Raw genomic sequence first — 16,922 nt, forward strand, 5'->3', positions numbered from 1 at the left:
TTAGGTGTCAAATAGCTAGAAATAGGTTGTCAGGAACATGATGCCTATTGCTCTTATCAGAAAGACTCTACAATATTGTCTTGATACCTTCTGAAGTGTGAAGAACATAAACCATTGTGCTACACTAATGCAAACCACATGGGATGGGGTCACTGTTGTAAAGCATTATGTCTAAATACACTCTACAATCTATAAAGATAAGGCAACACAAAGCTGAGGTGCGAAATGAGTAACTGTTCCAAGTTGTCATCATCCTGGTCTTGGAATGAGTGACTATTATAAGGAAGGGTGTAGAGGAGATAAGTGTTACATTCCTAAATACTGTCATTCACTAAGAGAATACGTGTCAAAGGCTTTTATTATCGCAACGTTTCTTGGCTATCTGTTTTGGAAAGTGGCTTCTGTTAATTAGGGAACTTGAAAAGACCTCTCGGCCATGTGTTTAGTCTACAGAATTAGATGTCGTACAAGGTGTTTCATCAACAATGTCTGTGGTCACTTTATGACAAGTGGACCTTGCTCCAATGCTGGATGGAATATGCTAGGGGTATCTTTTTCCATTGAATGGTAAATGAATTTGATATTTTCAGTCCTTTTATTGTGTATACGTGACAGAGAATTTTAGTAATAAGGCATCTACTGTGTCCATGTAGCATACCGGGGCTATTCGTTGCCTTACTCTGGTTCGTAAAGTTTCTAAAGGTACTCTGAACACTGTAACACATATCCTATATTGTATGAATAAGGCATTTACCTTATTGGGACTAATAAAGACCACCTTACCAGAAATCACATGCATGCACAACACCTCTGTTCACACTTCGTCTTGCTATTGTGATCACTGAGATATTCTGTAGTTAAAGCCTCTAAAACCCTTCAATAAAGCAGGAAATAAGAGAATATCTTCATGTTCTTTAGCTATAGAAAAGTGATTGCCCATTTACTGATATTACTGTGTTCCGCAACAGCTCACCTGATCTTAAAGACTTCCTGCTCTGCAGCTATTGGCTGAGGTTGTACCACATAGACTTCCTGCTCTGCAGCTATTGGCTGAGGTTGTACCACATAGACTTCCTGCTCTGCAGCTATTGGCTGAGGTTGTACCACACACACTTCCTGCTCTGCAGCTATTGGCTGAGGTTGTACCACACTGAAGTCCTGCCTTGCTGCTACTACTTCCCCCTTGCATACACATAATTCTGATAATACTCAGAGCAATTTTCTCCATTTTACCTGCTACTATCTATGTTTGGGCTAGAAAGCAGGAATAATTGCCTAATAATAAGTAGAAACCTGTAATTATTAAGGCCCTATTCACACAACAACCATTTTTATAACGTCCATCACATAGCTGTTTTAGAACAAGTTAATTTCAATGTATATTCACATGGTCGTTTTTAACTGTTGTAAAAAAACAAAACCTGACTTGCTCGCTCTTTGTCTGTCAAAACAGACATAGATAGAGCCATCTGAATAGACCAATTGTAATATTAGGGTTCTATAATGGCCTTGTGGGTCATTGGGATTATTTACTGCCATATGAATAAGTCCCTTCCATGGAACTGAACAAGCCAACACAGCCATCACAGGCTTTAGGTCCATTAAAAAAGGCAGTGTCATGTGAATAAGACACTACATTCACACGACTGAGTTTTAGCCGTGAAACTTAAACCATGTGCCGGAAGAGAGACTCTTAGCAGTACAGTTATCTATGGTGCTAGGAGTTCCTCTCAGTGTCATATTGTTCTTTAGTAATTGCACTAATAATATGCACTCGGGTTTCTGTTCTTCGGGTCTGCTTGGGGACCCAAAAAATGAAAACCCAATCTTAGGGTTGAGACGATCTTGACTTTTCAGGATCTATTTTAAAATCCAATTTCCGATCATTTTTCATTCGAACCCGATCTCGATCCCAATTCCGATCCTAATGCAAGTCAATGGGATTTTTTTACTAATTGGAGATCGGATTTAAAAGCAATCCTATTCACTATACAGCATGGAATCTAACAATTGAATGATCTAATTGTTAGAATCCACACCGTGTAGTGAATCACTAAATAGCCAGAGGATTTTTTTTTAATTAGTCCCCCCTGGTGTCCACTTACCTGCAGAGATGGCTGCTCTAGTGCCCGGTGTTCTTCTTTACTTCGCTGCCATTCCACGCTGCTCTTCTCGCCTTGCTGCCTCCCAGAATAGGAGAGTGTGGGCGGGTACTGGGAGGGGAGATATCATGTCTCCCCGCCCTGTACCCGCCCACACTCTCCTAAGCCACAAGCCCCGCCTTCCTAGCTCTTTAAACACTAACCTGGGAGGCAGTGAGGCGAGAAGAGCAGCATGGAGCGGTAGCGAGGCGAAGAAGGAGAACACTGGGCACCGGAGCAGCCATCTCTGGAGGTAAGTAGCTACTAGAGATGTTAGTTTAGTCTCCCATTAGAATGAATGGAGGCAGCCAGCGCGCAGGGGGTTAAGGCTGTGTGCCGGCTGCTTCCATTCATTCCTATGGAACCGCAGCGGAGCCTTCACACTGAGTATACATTTCACTCAGAATGAGCGGAGCGTATACTCAGTGTGAAGGCTAAGCAAAGCATTGTGGGAAATAGTACCGTTCTCAATCCCACCTAAAAAGATCGTGTTCAGAATTCCGATCGCGATCGTGAAATTTTCTCAATCGCCGATCGGAATCCGATCTTTTCCGAACACGATCGCTCAACCCTACCCAATCTGTTTAAAAAGTGGTTATCTGCGGAAACTCATAAACCCCATAGACTATAATGGGGACCGTGTGATTTTCGCAGGAAAAATGCGGGGAGAAAAGTCCTACTTACAGGACTTTTTTCTCCACATTTTTCAAGCAATATGGAGAATGGAATCCCCAAAAAGGTCAACAAGCTCAGGTGTGAATTCAGCTTTACTGTATATTTGAGAGCCAGAGTAAAAGAATTAAACAGAATGGTATGTTACCTGACCCTAGTAGTTCTATTTTATTAACACATTAAGCAAATGGAACCAGGTTTGTCCCGTGATAATTGACTTTTCGTAACTTTCATGATCATATAAGATTTGTATTACGCTGATATTACTTAGGGTAACAAATATGCTGAAGAAAACGAAATCCAGAGGGACAAATAGGACACAATAATGTAATAACACATGCTTTCCTGGGAATGATACATGTGTTAGTTCTTGTGTTAAGCTATATAAATCTTAAATAGGATTTCGCTCTAGTGTGAATATCTCACACTACCCCATTGTCATACATCTCCCTGCACTTTAGGAACATTGAAAATCATTATTTCCGAATGGGAATTCATCAAGATAAATCTGTCGCTCTGTCTTCAGCCTGTCATGTGAAATTACACATAGGGTACTTCAGTGATATAGATAAACCTGGAAGCCCTTGTCATCGGCACAGCTCTACAGAGACGTTCACTATGTCCATCACTCATGACGGTAACAGCATACATATGGAGGAAGGATTCAATGTGGATACATTGATAATAGAATTCTGCCGTAGGGAGGTTCGGGATAGTGCAATTTGTCTCATGCAAGGTAGGAATCTACATGAGAGAAGACCAAGTCTTATGACAGTCTGACTTCTGGATTGTCTAGCTCCCTTGTAATGGATCCAAAATGGTGTGTATAGAAACAGAGTCCCTGCACATTAGGTATACATGTAAGATGTGAAGGTTATAATCATGTAATGTATGATAAACAGGAATGAATATGAAGACTTACGTTGTTGTTATCTCTCTTCCTTTCTCTGCTACTATTTAACCCCATGTTGTTTTAATAAAAGTGTGTCAGTATTTCCTTCTTAGTTGATAGAGAAACTAATACCAACATTGTGTGTCTGGTGTCATTTCCTTACTGCTGGCACCACTCAGCTTAAATACTGTAATTAGGGCGATGACCATTACCCAGGGTTATTGGTCAATTAGTCATAAACACGGCTTTGACCTTATCATGTATAGAAGTTGAAGCTCAGGAGTCCCATTGCAAAATCTGCAACAGCGTCCTCTCAACTACTATAAGGCAATTCTAATTCTGGTGTGTGTGTGTGGGGGGGTTATGAGATAGAGGGACCCTATGTTAGGACCATGTGGACAAGGCATCAGGGTCGCAGCCTGTTCTGCTGTTACTGCTCAGTCCAGCATGTCTGGGGTTAATTCCCTTGCAGCCAATAAGCGAATAGGCGTGGTCGGTCTTTTGACTGACAGTGGTGCTGACCTATGAGCACCTGGCATGGGCACCCGGGGCTTGCTGTCCTTCCCTCTATTTAAGGAGGCAGGTCTGTTCACCTGGTGCCTTAGCCTAAAACCTGAATTGTGCACGTCTGTGCAAACTCTAGTTTGGCAGTAAAATGCCTTAGCTAGGTAGGGCTTTAGTTAGAATTGTTCCCCTAGATAGAATTGTTCCCTTAGTTAGAATTGTGGGAATCTCCTACCTTGTTACGCTAGGTTCACACCTGCGATCGGGTCTCCGTTCTGTGGTTTCCATCTTCTGCATGCAAGAAGACAGAAACCACAGACCGGGTCCGGCCGTGAGCGCCGGTGAGCGTTTTAGTTTCTCCGCCGCAAAACCGTTTTCTTTAAACCGGACACAGAGTACTGCATGTCCGACTCTGTGTCCGGATTAAAAAAAACCAGTTTAGCGGCGGAGAGCCTAAAACGCTCACCGGCGCTCACGGCTGGACAGCTTTCAAACCCATTCACATGAATGGGTATGAAAGAGTCCTGCAGGTTTCCGTCTCCTGCCTCTGTTTTGTGCAGGAAACGGAAACCTGCAGATCGGAGACCGGGCGCAGATGTGAACGAGCCCTTATTCTGCTACCTGTAGTGCTGCAACAGCAGGTGGCGGCCCAGGAGGTTACTGGGAGCACACGGTCATAGTAGTGTTTCGTTTAGCGGCTCCTTGTCCTGTAGTGGCAGCTTCCTTGTGAGGTAACAGGGAGCACCTAGTTTGTGGTGTAGCCCGGCAGTGAGGTTAACTATCGGGCCTTGTTCACACCAGTGCCCCCTGCAGTCCAGAGCCGCAGGCTTTTGTTTTTTGTTTTTAAGTAAGCCTGCCGACCGTAACACCCTGGTACAACTACTACCACTGCACGCCCTCTATAGCTACATAGGTTCAATACATGCCCACAATTTTTGTAATGTTTGTCCGTTGTTCTTGTCCTCCGACAGACCAAAACAACGGACACCCTGACGCAGATGTGAACCTATCCTAAAAAACAAAAACTTGTTGTACTACTGCAAATAATGTTTTCTAAGTAATGTTTTTGTGCTTCTCTTTATTTTGTAATGAGAACCCTTTGTAGTCCCTCTTCTTAGAAGCCTTACCCAGTCAGTCCTGGAATCTGTCACACGACTACTGCGGTACGATGCGGGTGTGTGCCGTGGGCTCATCTGCTATTGGTATACAAGTCTTATTTCTTTTTTCTAACTATTGCCCCAGGTACATAAAAAAAAAAAAAATTTAACCAGACTGATCGAAAATGGCCCCACATGTCTTCCACTCTTTTCAATGGATCGTCAATATTTTATCACTTCCAGTTTTGTGTTATTTCTCGTATAAATCTGTTGAGCTCACAGATTGAAACACTTAAAAGGACCGTCATGAGATTATGATTAGTAGACGCAGGGGTTTTAACATAAATCGGATATAGGTTGTAAAATGATTTAGTCATAAATGTGCCTATATATTGCACAGATGACTCATTAACCTTAGTCTTCTGCATTAAATCCATGAGTTCCCATGACCTAGGTCAAACCTCTATGAGTATCATTGGGTCGGGAGGATATATGAAGCCATCTGTATGGTTATTAGGCCAGGATTTAAGTGTTTTTCCAGCACGGTAATATATAAGTAATTGATTCCGTTCTTATATGTTAGTACTACACTCTATACTAGTGGTGTTACTCTTGTCTGTAGCTTAGCTGTTGGATTGAATTATATTCATCTGGATAGGTAAGACACAAATTGCAATAATAACTAGAAGCAATGCTTAGTGGGTACATACCGTATATACTCGAGTATAAGCCGAATTTTTCAGCACAATTTTTGTGCTGAAAAAGCCCCCCTCGGCTTATACTCGAGTCAGCAAAAAAAAATAAAAAAATTTTTTTTTCTTTTTTTTTTAGGGGGGAAGGTCTATGACCAGCCGCAATATCAATGTATAGAACCTCCCATAAAATAGTGAGGAAAAAAAGAAGCTTGAAAAAAATATAAAAATTAGAAGTTCTAAATCCCTCCTTTCCCTAGAATAGACACAAAAGTAGAAAATGACTGTGACACACAAACACATTAGGTATCCCTGTGTCTGACAGTGCCCGGTCTACTGAGTATAGGGGATCTGCAGTGCTCCTGTTCCCTCGAAAAGGGGTTAATAGGAGCACTGCAGATACCCTATGGTCAGCCAGGCTGAATTACAAATGGGGGGGGGGGGTAGGGGAAAGCAGTCCTCAAGCTCAGGGAAGGGGCAGACAGACAACCAAAACACCCCCTCCCCTTCCCCAGCACCCAGCACCTACTGCACCCAAAAACTCCAACCATTTTAAGTTTTGAAATTTTCCAGTAGCTGCTGCATTTCCCCCCTCGGCTTATACTCGAGTCAATAAGTTTTCCCAGTTTTTTGTGGTAAAATTAGGGGGGTCGGCTTATATTCGGGTCGGCTTATATTCGAGTATATACGGTAGATGCCAGGCTATTTATTCAGAAGCTAGGAAGCTTTTATTTACTAGATTTAAGAGGGGATTTATTGACTTGTATATGACTTATGACTAGAGATGAGCGAGTAGTACTCGATCGAGTAGGTATTCGATCAAATACTACGGTATTCGAAATACTCGTACTCGATCGAGTACCACTCGCTATTCGAATGTAAAAGTTCAATGCAGAACCAGCATTGATTGGCCGAAAGCTATACAGTCTGCCAATCAACGCTGGTTCTTCTCCTACCTTTAGAAGTCTTCTCCGTGCAGCTTCCTCGCGGCGTCTTCTGGCTCTTCATTCACTCATTCACTCTGCCAGGCATCGGGCCTGGGCAGAGCCGACTGCGCATGCCCGCTTGTAGTGTGGACATGTGCAGTCGGCTCTGCCCAGGCCCGATGCCTGGCAGAGTGAATGAAGAGCCGGAAGATGCCGCGGGGACGCTGCAAGAAGAAGACTTCTCGGAGGATCCAGCCCGACCCTCACTCGTGGACTTGGTAAGTATAATTTGATCGGACGTTGCCAACCCCTGAAACGAGCATTTTCCACCCATAGACTATAATAGGGTTCGATATTCGATTCGAGTAGTCGAATATTGAGGGGCTACTCGAAACGAATATTGAACCTTGAACATTTTACTGTTCGCTCATCTCTACTTATCCCAGTCCCAGCACTTTATATGTGTTTCATCATAGAGAAGTCTGATCTTTACTACCAGCAGAAACCATCTAAAATTGATGTTTATCCATTACAAAGATCAACTTCTGTTGTGCCGATGACCAACAAATGCCCAAAGGGAATTTTTTAATAATTCTCGTTAAACGTATTTTTTTCAGAATTTTGAAGAATTTTCTGTATCACTGTATTTAAAAGAAAAAAAAAATCAATTTTCACACTACATCTAAGGAGAGACTGATATTCGCCAATTCTGTAGGTTTTTGGGTTTTTTTGCAGCAGTCCTCTCATTTACATCACACACTGGATTACAATAGAAGATAACATCTCTATAGATAACAGCTCTGACCCACCATTGCATGCACTACTGGCAATAGATGATTATTCTCCCATAGACTTTAGCAAATCGGTCTAAAAAATTCCTGCGGACATGAGACTAGCTGGTTTTGATCAAGATGGCCACACACTTTAGACTAACCTTTGCGAAAGCCATAGACATCAGCAGGACAGGTTGACTATCTAATATATATTCAATTTTGAGCTGATGTGATCTATGTTAGGAACAAAAATGATGAATTATGTTTAGCCCAATTCTCAAGGCAGATAAACCAATGCCAGAGGGGTCTGAGGTGGGCAGCATAGTTGCCTGTTCTTCTCGTGTTTGGGTTTCCTATCGGCTCTCCATTGTCCTCCATCTTTACAAAAACATTCTACAGCATCAACTGGCATTGGATGAAATTGGCCCCAGTGTACACATTTTTGTTTGAGATTGAACAAGGATGGAACAATTTTTACCCTAATATTTCTTTGAGCCCATTATTGAGCAATATATATTTATTGTATAGCAAATACAGATAAGATAACCACTGGTCTGAAGGACCTATTAGATGCCTCGGTAATTTGGAGGATAAATGAAATGGAGTATGGGCAGCACATCGCCCCATATTATCCGAGAGGTTTTTCTAATAATCAAGCTCAAATTGACACATTTCTCTTATCTAGAGATCAGACGTCTAATACAACCCTTGAACTGGCCATAAACATTAGATAAAGGTCATCCAAACTACTTATGGCCAGTTATGCCATGTAAATGGTCCAGCAGATTGCCTATATGAACAGCTGTATCTAGCAAGAGAACCCCTTTAGGCAAAGGTTTTAGGCTGAGAACAAGTTGCAGATATAATAGTCACACTTATACCATGGTGAATAAAGCACAAGGTAGGTAGATTGGGTAATACCAATGCCTAGCAATTGTACTATAAGGAAATATTGTTATTAGTTAGGCTTAAGAATGTAACAGAAGTATCCAGAATACTGTTATAATGGCTTACATGGACTGCTCGGTATGTCAAAGACTTCTGAATTGCCATTCTATGTTTGTATCATGGTTAGGGTTGAGCAATCGTTTTCGGAAAAGATCGGATTTCGATCGGCGATCGAGAAAATTTTACGATCGCGATCGGAATTCCAAACACGATCTTTTTAGGTGGGATCAAGATTGGTGATTATTTCCCACAATGCTTTGCTACTGGCCAAGCATTGTGGGAAAAGCTAATAATGTTAGCCTTCACACTGAGTATACGCTCCGCCCCCGCCTCCCAGGTTAGTGTTAAAGAGCTAGGAAGAAGGCGGGGCTTGTGGCTTAGGAGAGTGTGGGTGGGTACAGGGCGGGGAGACGTGACATCTCCCCTCCAAGTACCCTCCCACACTCTCCTAACCTGGGAGGCGGGGGCAGCGAGGCGAAGAAGAATAAGAACACCGGACAAGCCATCTCTGCAGGTAAGTGTGGACACCAGGGGGGGACTAAGTAGCCAGAGGATTTTAAAAAAATCCTCTGGCTACTTAGTGATTAAAAAAAATTACTACACAGCATGGATTCTAACAATTAAAGCGATTCCATGCTGTATAGTGAATAGGATTGTTTTTAAAATCTGATCTCCAATTAGTAAAAAAATCCCATTGACTTGCATTGGGATTGGAATTGGGATCGAGATCGGGTTCGAATGAAAAATGATCGGAAATCGGATTTCAAAATCGATCCTGAAAAGTCAAGATCGGCTCAACCCTAATCATGGTGCCTGAGACACAAGGTAGGTGGAGTTGTGTTATGCCTATAAATGTGAAGTAACATACTAACAATTGTAATTGTTATTACTAAAGCTTATAGATATAACAGAGGTATCCACCATCTGGATGTTGTGACCTAGGCAGATTGCGCTGTATGTCATTCCTGAAGAAGCCATTCCATTTTGTTTGTACAATGTTGCCTGATGCACGAGGTAGTTGGAGTTGGGTTATGCCTATAAATGTGAAATAACATCCTAACAATTATCAAAAAAAAAGCATATTGTGATGACTAAGCCTTATGGACATAACAGAAGTATCCACATCGCTCTTCTAATGGCCTAGACAGACTGCGCGGAATCTCCAACACTTGTGAATTCCCCTTCCATGTTTGTACTCGTTGTAAATAATCTTTACGTTTATTAACATTCCCGCGAATTTCTAATCACTTCCACAGACTCTTCCTCCTAACATTTCTCTTCGCCGACCCTCCCCGACAGGAAAACTGCTATAACGTTTCATAAATTAAAGACTTTTTGATTTACATTTTGTGAAGATGCCAGCCCAATATACATTCATAGAAGAAGATGCAATAAAAGCGAATCGCAGTCCAAACTGCTGCCTAAAGGCTGGACTGCATCACGATAAATATAAGCAATAAAAAAGAAACTCAAATGACCCGATCACAAATAAAGTTTGGGCCAGATTCATCTATTTTGTCTCTTCAAGGGGAGACACCTGGCAATGTTTTAGCCGTGTTTACAGAGAGTCTGTACATAGAGTAATCTTGCTAGCAGACATTACAAATGGGATACAAATCAAATAGTGAAAAAGAAAAGATTATGATATATCATCCTGGGCATGGTTTATTATCATTTTTCACTCTTTATGTATTCGTGTTCATAGGCACAAATCATGTTTTATTGCTTTGTATGCTGCTCTTACGCTCGCTCGCTTAAGTATCTAACCATTTGGTAGTATATATTCTTTGGAGTGATTAGAATCTGTAGCACCTACTTAGATACATAACTAATTTAAACCAATCAGTCATTCTTCATTTAATGGAGATGACAACTATTTGGCAAGGCGGATCTTCTTGGAATAAAAGACTAGGTAATATTAACTATTATACATGATTTGGGTAGAAAAAAAGAAAGTGAGCAAAAGCCAACACACTCTCTTGATTTGCAAATGTCTAAACTGCCAGCTGGCTCAACATAAGCCCTGGGTCCTATCACCGAAGAGACCTCTTAGGAACATCATCCTAATTAAATCCAGACGTGGACGGACAGCTAAGTCCAATAAAGTGTTTAACTGTGTAGTGTGAGTAGCATGTCTCTTGTCGGGAAATGCAATCCCACCCACCATGAGCACCACTGTTTCTGACCATATATCCAACATATACAATGATATATTGCAAAAAATCCACCCCTTTGAGAAGACCTCCCTCCGATATTGGACCCAGCAAAGGAAATGATTTTGAAGTCCTGCCTTCAATTGTCTTTCAATTGCATTGTAAAACACATAACACAACAGTAAAGAGGATGTCCTGCAGTACAAACTTCTCATCGGTGAAGTAGGTCGTGTTCTCCATTGAAGATAGTTGAGCAAGAGATTGAATGGAGTGGAAGACCTATTTGAACAGAGGACACGATTCCCATTTTCGTAATTGGTGGAGACCTCAGCAGTATTAACCTCAGTAATCTAACCCTTGTCACCTATCCTTTGGATTGGTAATACGTTGTTATTGTGAGACAACCCTATCAGAACGTCAAATAGGTAATTTATAAATTAACTTATAAAAATGGGCTACAAAGGAGCTTGTCTTCACCTAGGTCACCCATTTTTGTATCAGATCCTATGCCCACCAGAGAATCTTCTGCTACACAATGAAATTGCAACACCAAGCGGCAAGGTTATACAAATCGTGGAAGAATATTATAAAAAAGACATACTGATAGGGAAAAATGTACATTGTGAGCTCTATGTGGGGCTCACAATCTACATTTAAAAAAAAAATAATAATAATAATCGTGGAAGAATCAGGTGGTGTTAAGATCTACAAATGATCAGATTTCCAAGCACCTAGTTCTAATCTGTGGCATGTGGAAGGAAAGTTTTATACCCACATGAAACCATAAAAATGTGGGAGGATTGTATAATGCCTTGTGTTCTTTAATGTGCCAGTTGTCGCAAACTTAGGGAAAGAAATCTTGAATTGAGAGACAATGGTTTACCACTATGTGATGTGCCTAGGCCAAGATGTCAGCAATATTTAATGTTGCATGTCCTGGTAGTTGGGAAAATAATGATGAACTGAAATGACAGCATGACAACCTCTGCATGGGTGGATTGTCTGGTTGGAAGAATGGAATGGAGTGATACACTCTGTATTACTAGTGATATTGGACATTACATTGCCTAGGATGGCACACAGTGTTGATGCAAACCATCAGCAGTCATGACAGCAGGCTACCAACCAGATGTCCAGCTACAAGTCTTCTATTGACCTCATACCACTGCTCTCAAGGGCTATTGTGGTGCATAGCAATACAAGCAATGGAGACTGGAATGGAAGTCTATCCTCTTACGTTATGAGTCTCCCTTTTATCTCGGATGCAATGGTGGCCAGAGATTGGTTTTCATAAGTAATTGTCACAGCGGTCTCACTCCCGGGATTATCACGTCACATGGCATAATGTATGATAGCTGGACTGAAATTTTTTTTTTTTTTTTTTGGGGGGGGGGGGTCTATGACCAGCTGCAATGGTAATGTATAGAATCTCCCATAAAATAGTGAAAAAAAAGAAGAATAAATAAAAGTTGTAAATCCCTCCTTTCCCTAGAATACATATAAAAGTAGAGAATGACTGTGAAACACAAACACATTAGGTATCCCTGTGTCTGAAAGTGCCCGGTCTACTGAATATAGGGGATCTGCAATGCTCCTGTTCCGTCGTGAAGGGGTTAATAGGAGCACTGCAGATACCCTATATTCAGCCAGGCTGAATTCCAAGTGGGGGGAAAAAAACAGTCCTCAAGCTCAGGGAAGGGGCAGACAGACAACCAAAACACCCCCTTCCCCAGCAACTACTGCACCCAAAAAAACATTTTAATTTTTGAAATTTTCCAGTAGCTGCTGCATTTCCCCCCCTCGGCTTATACTCAAGTCAATAAGTTTTCCCAGTTTTTTTGTGGTAAAATTAGGGGTGGAGTTTATACTCGGGTCGGCTTATACTCGAGTATATACGGTAATTCAATAGTGCTGTTCATTAGGGTTAAGCGATCGGGATCGGAAAAGATCGGATTTCAATCGGCAATCAAGTAAATTTCACGATCGCGATCGGAATTCCGACCCGATCTTTTCCAGCGGGATGGAGATCGGAGGTTTTCTCAAGATCGGCTCAACCCTAAAAGTGACTTTTCCCATAGAGAAGTATTGACTAGGGTTGAGGATCGGATTCCAATCAGCGATCGAGCAAATTTCACGATCGCGATCAGGATCGAGATCGGCTGGAAAATGATCGGAAATCAGATTTTAAAATCGATCTTGAAATCTCAAGATCGGCTCAACCCTACTGTTCATTATTATATAAATTCCATAGTGTTGTTCATTATTATATTATTTCCAAGGTGTTGTACATTATTATATTAATTCCATGGTGCTGTACAGTATTATATTAATCCCATGGTGCTGTACAGTATTATATTCCATGGTGCTGTACATTATTATATTATTTCTATGGTGCTGTACATTGGAAAAGGGTTTATATATAAAATACACAATCAATTACAATACTAACAGTGCCCAAAGCATACAGTGAGATAGAGGGTCCTGTCCACAAGTATTTACACCCTATAAGGAAAGATGGATAGAGACAGTAGGTAAGAATATAAGCTGTCCAAATGGTGGTGTGTTGACAGTGGGGGTATTGGAGGTTGTAGGCCTTCCTGAAGAGATGAGTCCTCTTGAAGGTAGTGAGTGGGGGGGGGGGGGACATTCTTATGTATTGCGATAATGAGTTGCAGAGTAAGGGGATTGCATGTGAGAGTTCTTGGAAGCAGTTGAATGATGAGCGGATAAAGCAGAGTGAAGAAGGAGGTCTTTGGAGGATCAGAAATTACATTGGGTAGGTAGCAGTAGATTAGGTCAGAGATATATGAAGGGGACACATTGTGGATGGCTCTGTATGTCAGTGTTTCCATCATAAACTCTACTCGCTGGGTGATGGGTAGTCAGTAAAGGGATTGGCAAAGAGGAGAGGCTAATTAATAATGGGGGGGGGAGAGAATGCGAGTGGCAGAGTTTAGGGTGTACTGGAGGTGAGGCAAGTGAGCTCTGGGAGGCCATAGAGGTGGGTGGCCATTATAAAAAACATAGACTTTATGATGGACTATTAAAATCAGTGTCTTTTCCTACAGGGTTCAGGCTAAGCTTGGCTACTCCCTCTCTGCAGTGAGTATTCAGACAGTGCCCCCTGTTGGAGCTCCATGAGGAAGAGGCTGTGGAGTACCGCATAGATGTGAGTCGGGCAACAGTCTTCACTAGAGTGAAGATTGGGTGAGCAGGGAGACAAAGTATGGAGGAGGCACTGCGGGCACCCCTAGGAATTACACTGCAGTAAGTCTGGAAAGTTCTTGCTATGGACTCAGTTCTAATTTTTGAATAACTAAAGGAGTGGGCTTATTCTCAACTAACCACAAGGTCCTCCCCCGCTCCTTTCTGCTGCCAGGTCAGTGGAGAGAGGGATGGGTATTGCTTTGTGACTGCTCCAGTGTAATGGAGGTTACAGAGAGAGCAGTGTTTGTCAGATCTAGATCTACCTCAACTCCCTCTTTAGGGTAAGTTCATATAGTGGTACATTACAGGACCCAACATGAAAAATCTTCCAACCCATTGGCAGATTTCCTACTCCCATTCACTTCAATGGAAGGTTTGGGCAGAATACAACTGTAGATGGGGCAGGACACTTATTTTTATCCACGAGCTGAAACTATCATATCCGATTCCTCCCACTAGTGGAAGTTTTTATAGTCAATTCCATTGTGTCAACTTACCCTAAGGACAGCGGAGATTCCACCTCAATCCGCTCCATAACCTACCTAAAGTGTGTCTTGTTCATTTAATGGGAGGCAAATAATTTATTCTCAGCTAGCAGAAATAAGAATCCTGTTTTCTCAGATGGACTCTGATGGAAACTACTAAAATTTCAAAAATCACATCAAAATTTTATCTGTCTGACCAAACTCCTCCATGTGAACCTACCCCAGCCTCTTACTGCAGATCCGTACAGTTAGTGACTCAGTGACTGCTGCTTCTATGGCCTCCAGAGGTAAATAGCATGTCCATCTATATTTGTTGTTCCCTTTAAATAAGATAAGATAATCCTTTAATAGTTCCACATTAGCGAAATTTCAGCATGTTACAGCAGCATAGTAATACAGGTACAGGATAATACACAGTAATATAATACAGACGTAGGCACGCATATGCTGACAAGAGAAGATATACTAGGAGTCCATGGCAGCTAAGGAACGGAAGAGAAAGAAGGAAGACTTCATGGTCATCGTCATAATCATTAGTTCTCTGTGCAGAGTGATCTTCGCTTGGTCTGATGTAGATTATACAGCCTGGTCGCGGTTGGAAGGAAGGACCTGCGATAGCGCTCCTTCTCACACTTGGGGTGAAGCAGACGGTCACTTACAGTGCTGCCAAGTCCCAACAAGGTCCCATATATGGGGTGGGATTTGTTCTCCCGCATGGAGGTCACCACAGACAGTATCCTTCTGTCACCCACCACCTGTACTGGGTCCAAGGGGCTCCCCAGGACAGAGCTGGCCCTCCTGATCAGCCTGTCAAGTCTATTTCTGTCCCTGGTTGATATACTGCTCCCCCAGCAGGCCACACCGAAAAAGATGGCTGAAGCAACCACAGAGTTGAAGAAGGCCCTAAGAAGTGTCCCCTGGACTCCGAAGGCCCTCAGCCTCCTGAGCAGGTAGAGTCTGCTGTGGCCCTTTCTGTGCAGCGCCTCCAGGTGATCAGCCCAGTCTAGTTTATTATTGAGGATCATGCCCAGATACTTATAGGTCCTGACTATCTCAATACATGTTCCTTGGATCTCCACCGGGGTCAGAGCACCTCTCCGTTTACTAAAGTCCACCACCATCTCCTTGGTCTTCCCAGCATTAATCCTGAGCTGGTTCTGCTGGCACCATTCAACAAAATCCCGGTTTAAGTCTCTGTATTCCCTATCGTCGCCATCAGTGATAAGGCCTACTATAGCAGAGTCATCGGAGTACTTCTGTAAGTAACAGCTGGAGGAGTTGTGTCTAAAGTCAGCAGTGTCCAGTGTGAAGAGAAATGGGGCAAGAACTGTACCTTGTGGTGCCCCGTAACTACAGATCACAGTGTCAGACACACAGTCCTGGGCTCTCATATACTGAGGGCGGTTTGTCAGGTAGTCTAGGATCCAGTTGGACAGGTGATGGTCCACACCACCAAGGTTCAGCTTTTCCCTCAGTAGCCCTGGCTGAATGGTGTTGAATGCACTGGAGAAGTCAAAGAACATTATTCTCACGGGTTTCTCTAGGTGAGAAAGAGCTCTATGAAGAAGGTGGATGAAGGCGTCATCTACCCCAACGCCCGGCCGATAGGCAAACTGGAGGGGGTCCAGAGCGGAGCTCACTAGGGATCGTAGGTGTGTCAGGACCAGTCTCTCTAGGACCTTCATCAGGTGAGATGTCAGTGCTACAGGTCGGTAGTCAAGTGTAGCCCATTGGGTTGGGTTTCTTTGGGACTGGTACCACGCAAGATGTTTTCAACAGTCGAGGTACCACTCCCAGCTTTAGACTCATATTGTACATGTGCGTTATAATACCACACAGCTGGTCACTGCACAATTTAAGAACTCTTGTGCTTATACCATCAGGTCCTCCGGCCTTGTCTGGTATAATCTTCTTGATTTCCCTACACACCTGAGACTTCTGCAGGATCAGATAGTCAGATTTCAGTTGACCGCAGGTCGGTGGGTTTGGGTCTTGGTTTGTGAAGAGAGGGGGGTTGTCTGACATGCTGGTGAAAGGAGCATTGGCTTGGAGTCAAATCTATTGAATAACAGATTAAGCTCGTTAAGCCACTTCCTGTCCCCTCTTATCTGATTACCTGCCTTTTGTTTGTGCCCAGATATAGCCTTAAGGCTATCCCACACCTCCAAGATTATACCCTCCCCCATCTGTAGTTCCATCTTCCACCTGTAGTTGGCTTTCCCTTCTCTGATCAATTGATGCAACAATGATCATGATTATGAGGACAGACAATGGTCAATACCATTGATGGTCTCCATACAGTTTGCATGATAGAAGCTCTGCCGACCAATGAGTATTTTTATGCCCTGAGAACAGATGCGCCGAGAAGAGATGATCTGTCAAACAAGTGCTTCCTTGTTTGCTTGGATTCTCCATTTATATAGAAGCCAATT

Source organism: Leptodactylus fuscus, chromosome 1 (assembly GCF_031893055.1).
Source record: "Leptodactylus fuscus isolate aLepFus1 chromosome 1, aLepFus1.hap2, whole genome shotgun sequence".
In the NCBI taxonomy this organism is placed as follows: domain Eukaryota; kingdom Metazoa; phylum Chordata; class Amphibia; order Anura; family Leptodactylidae; genus Leptodactylus; species Leptodactylus fuscus.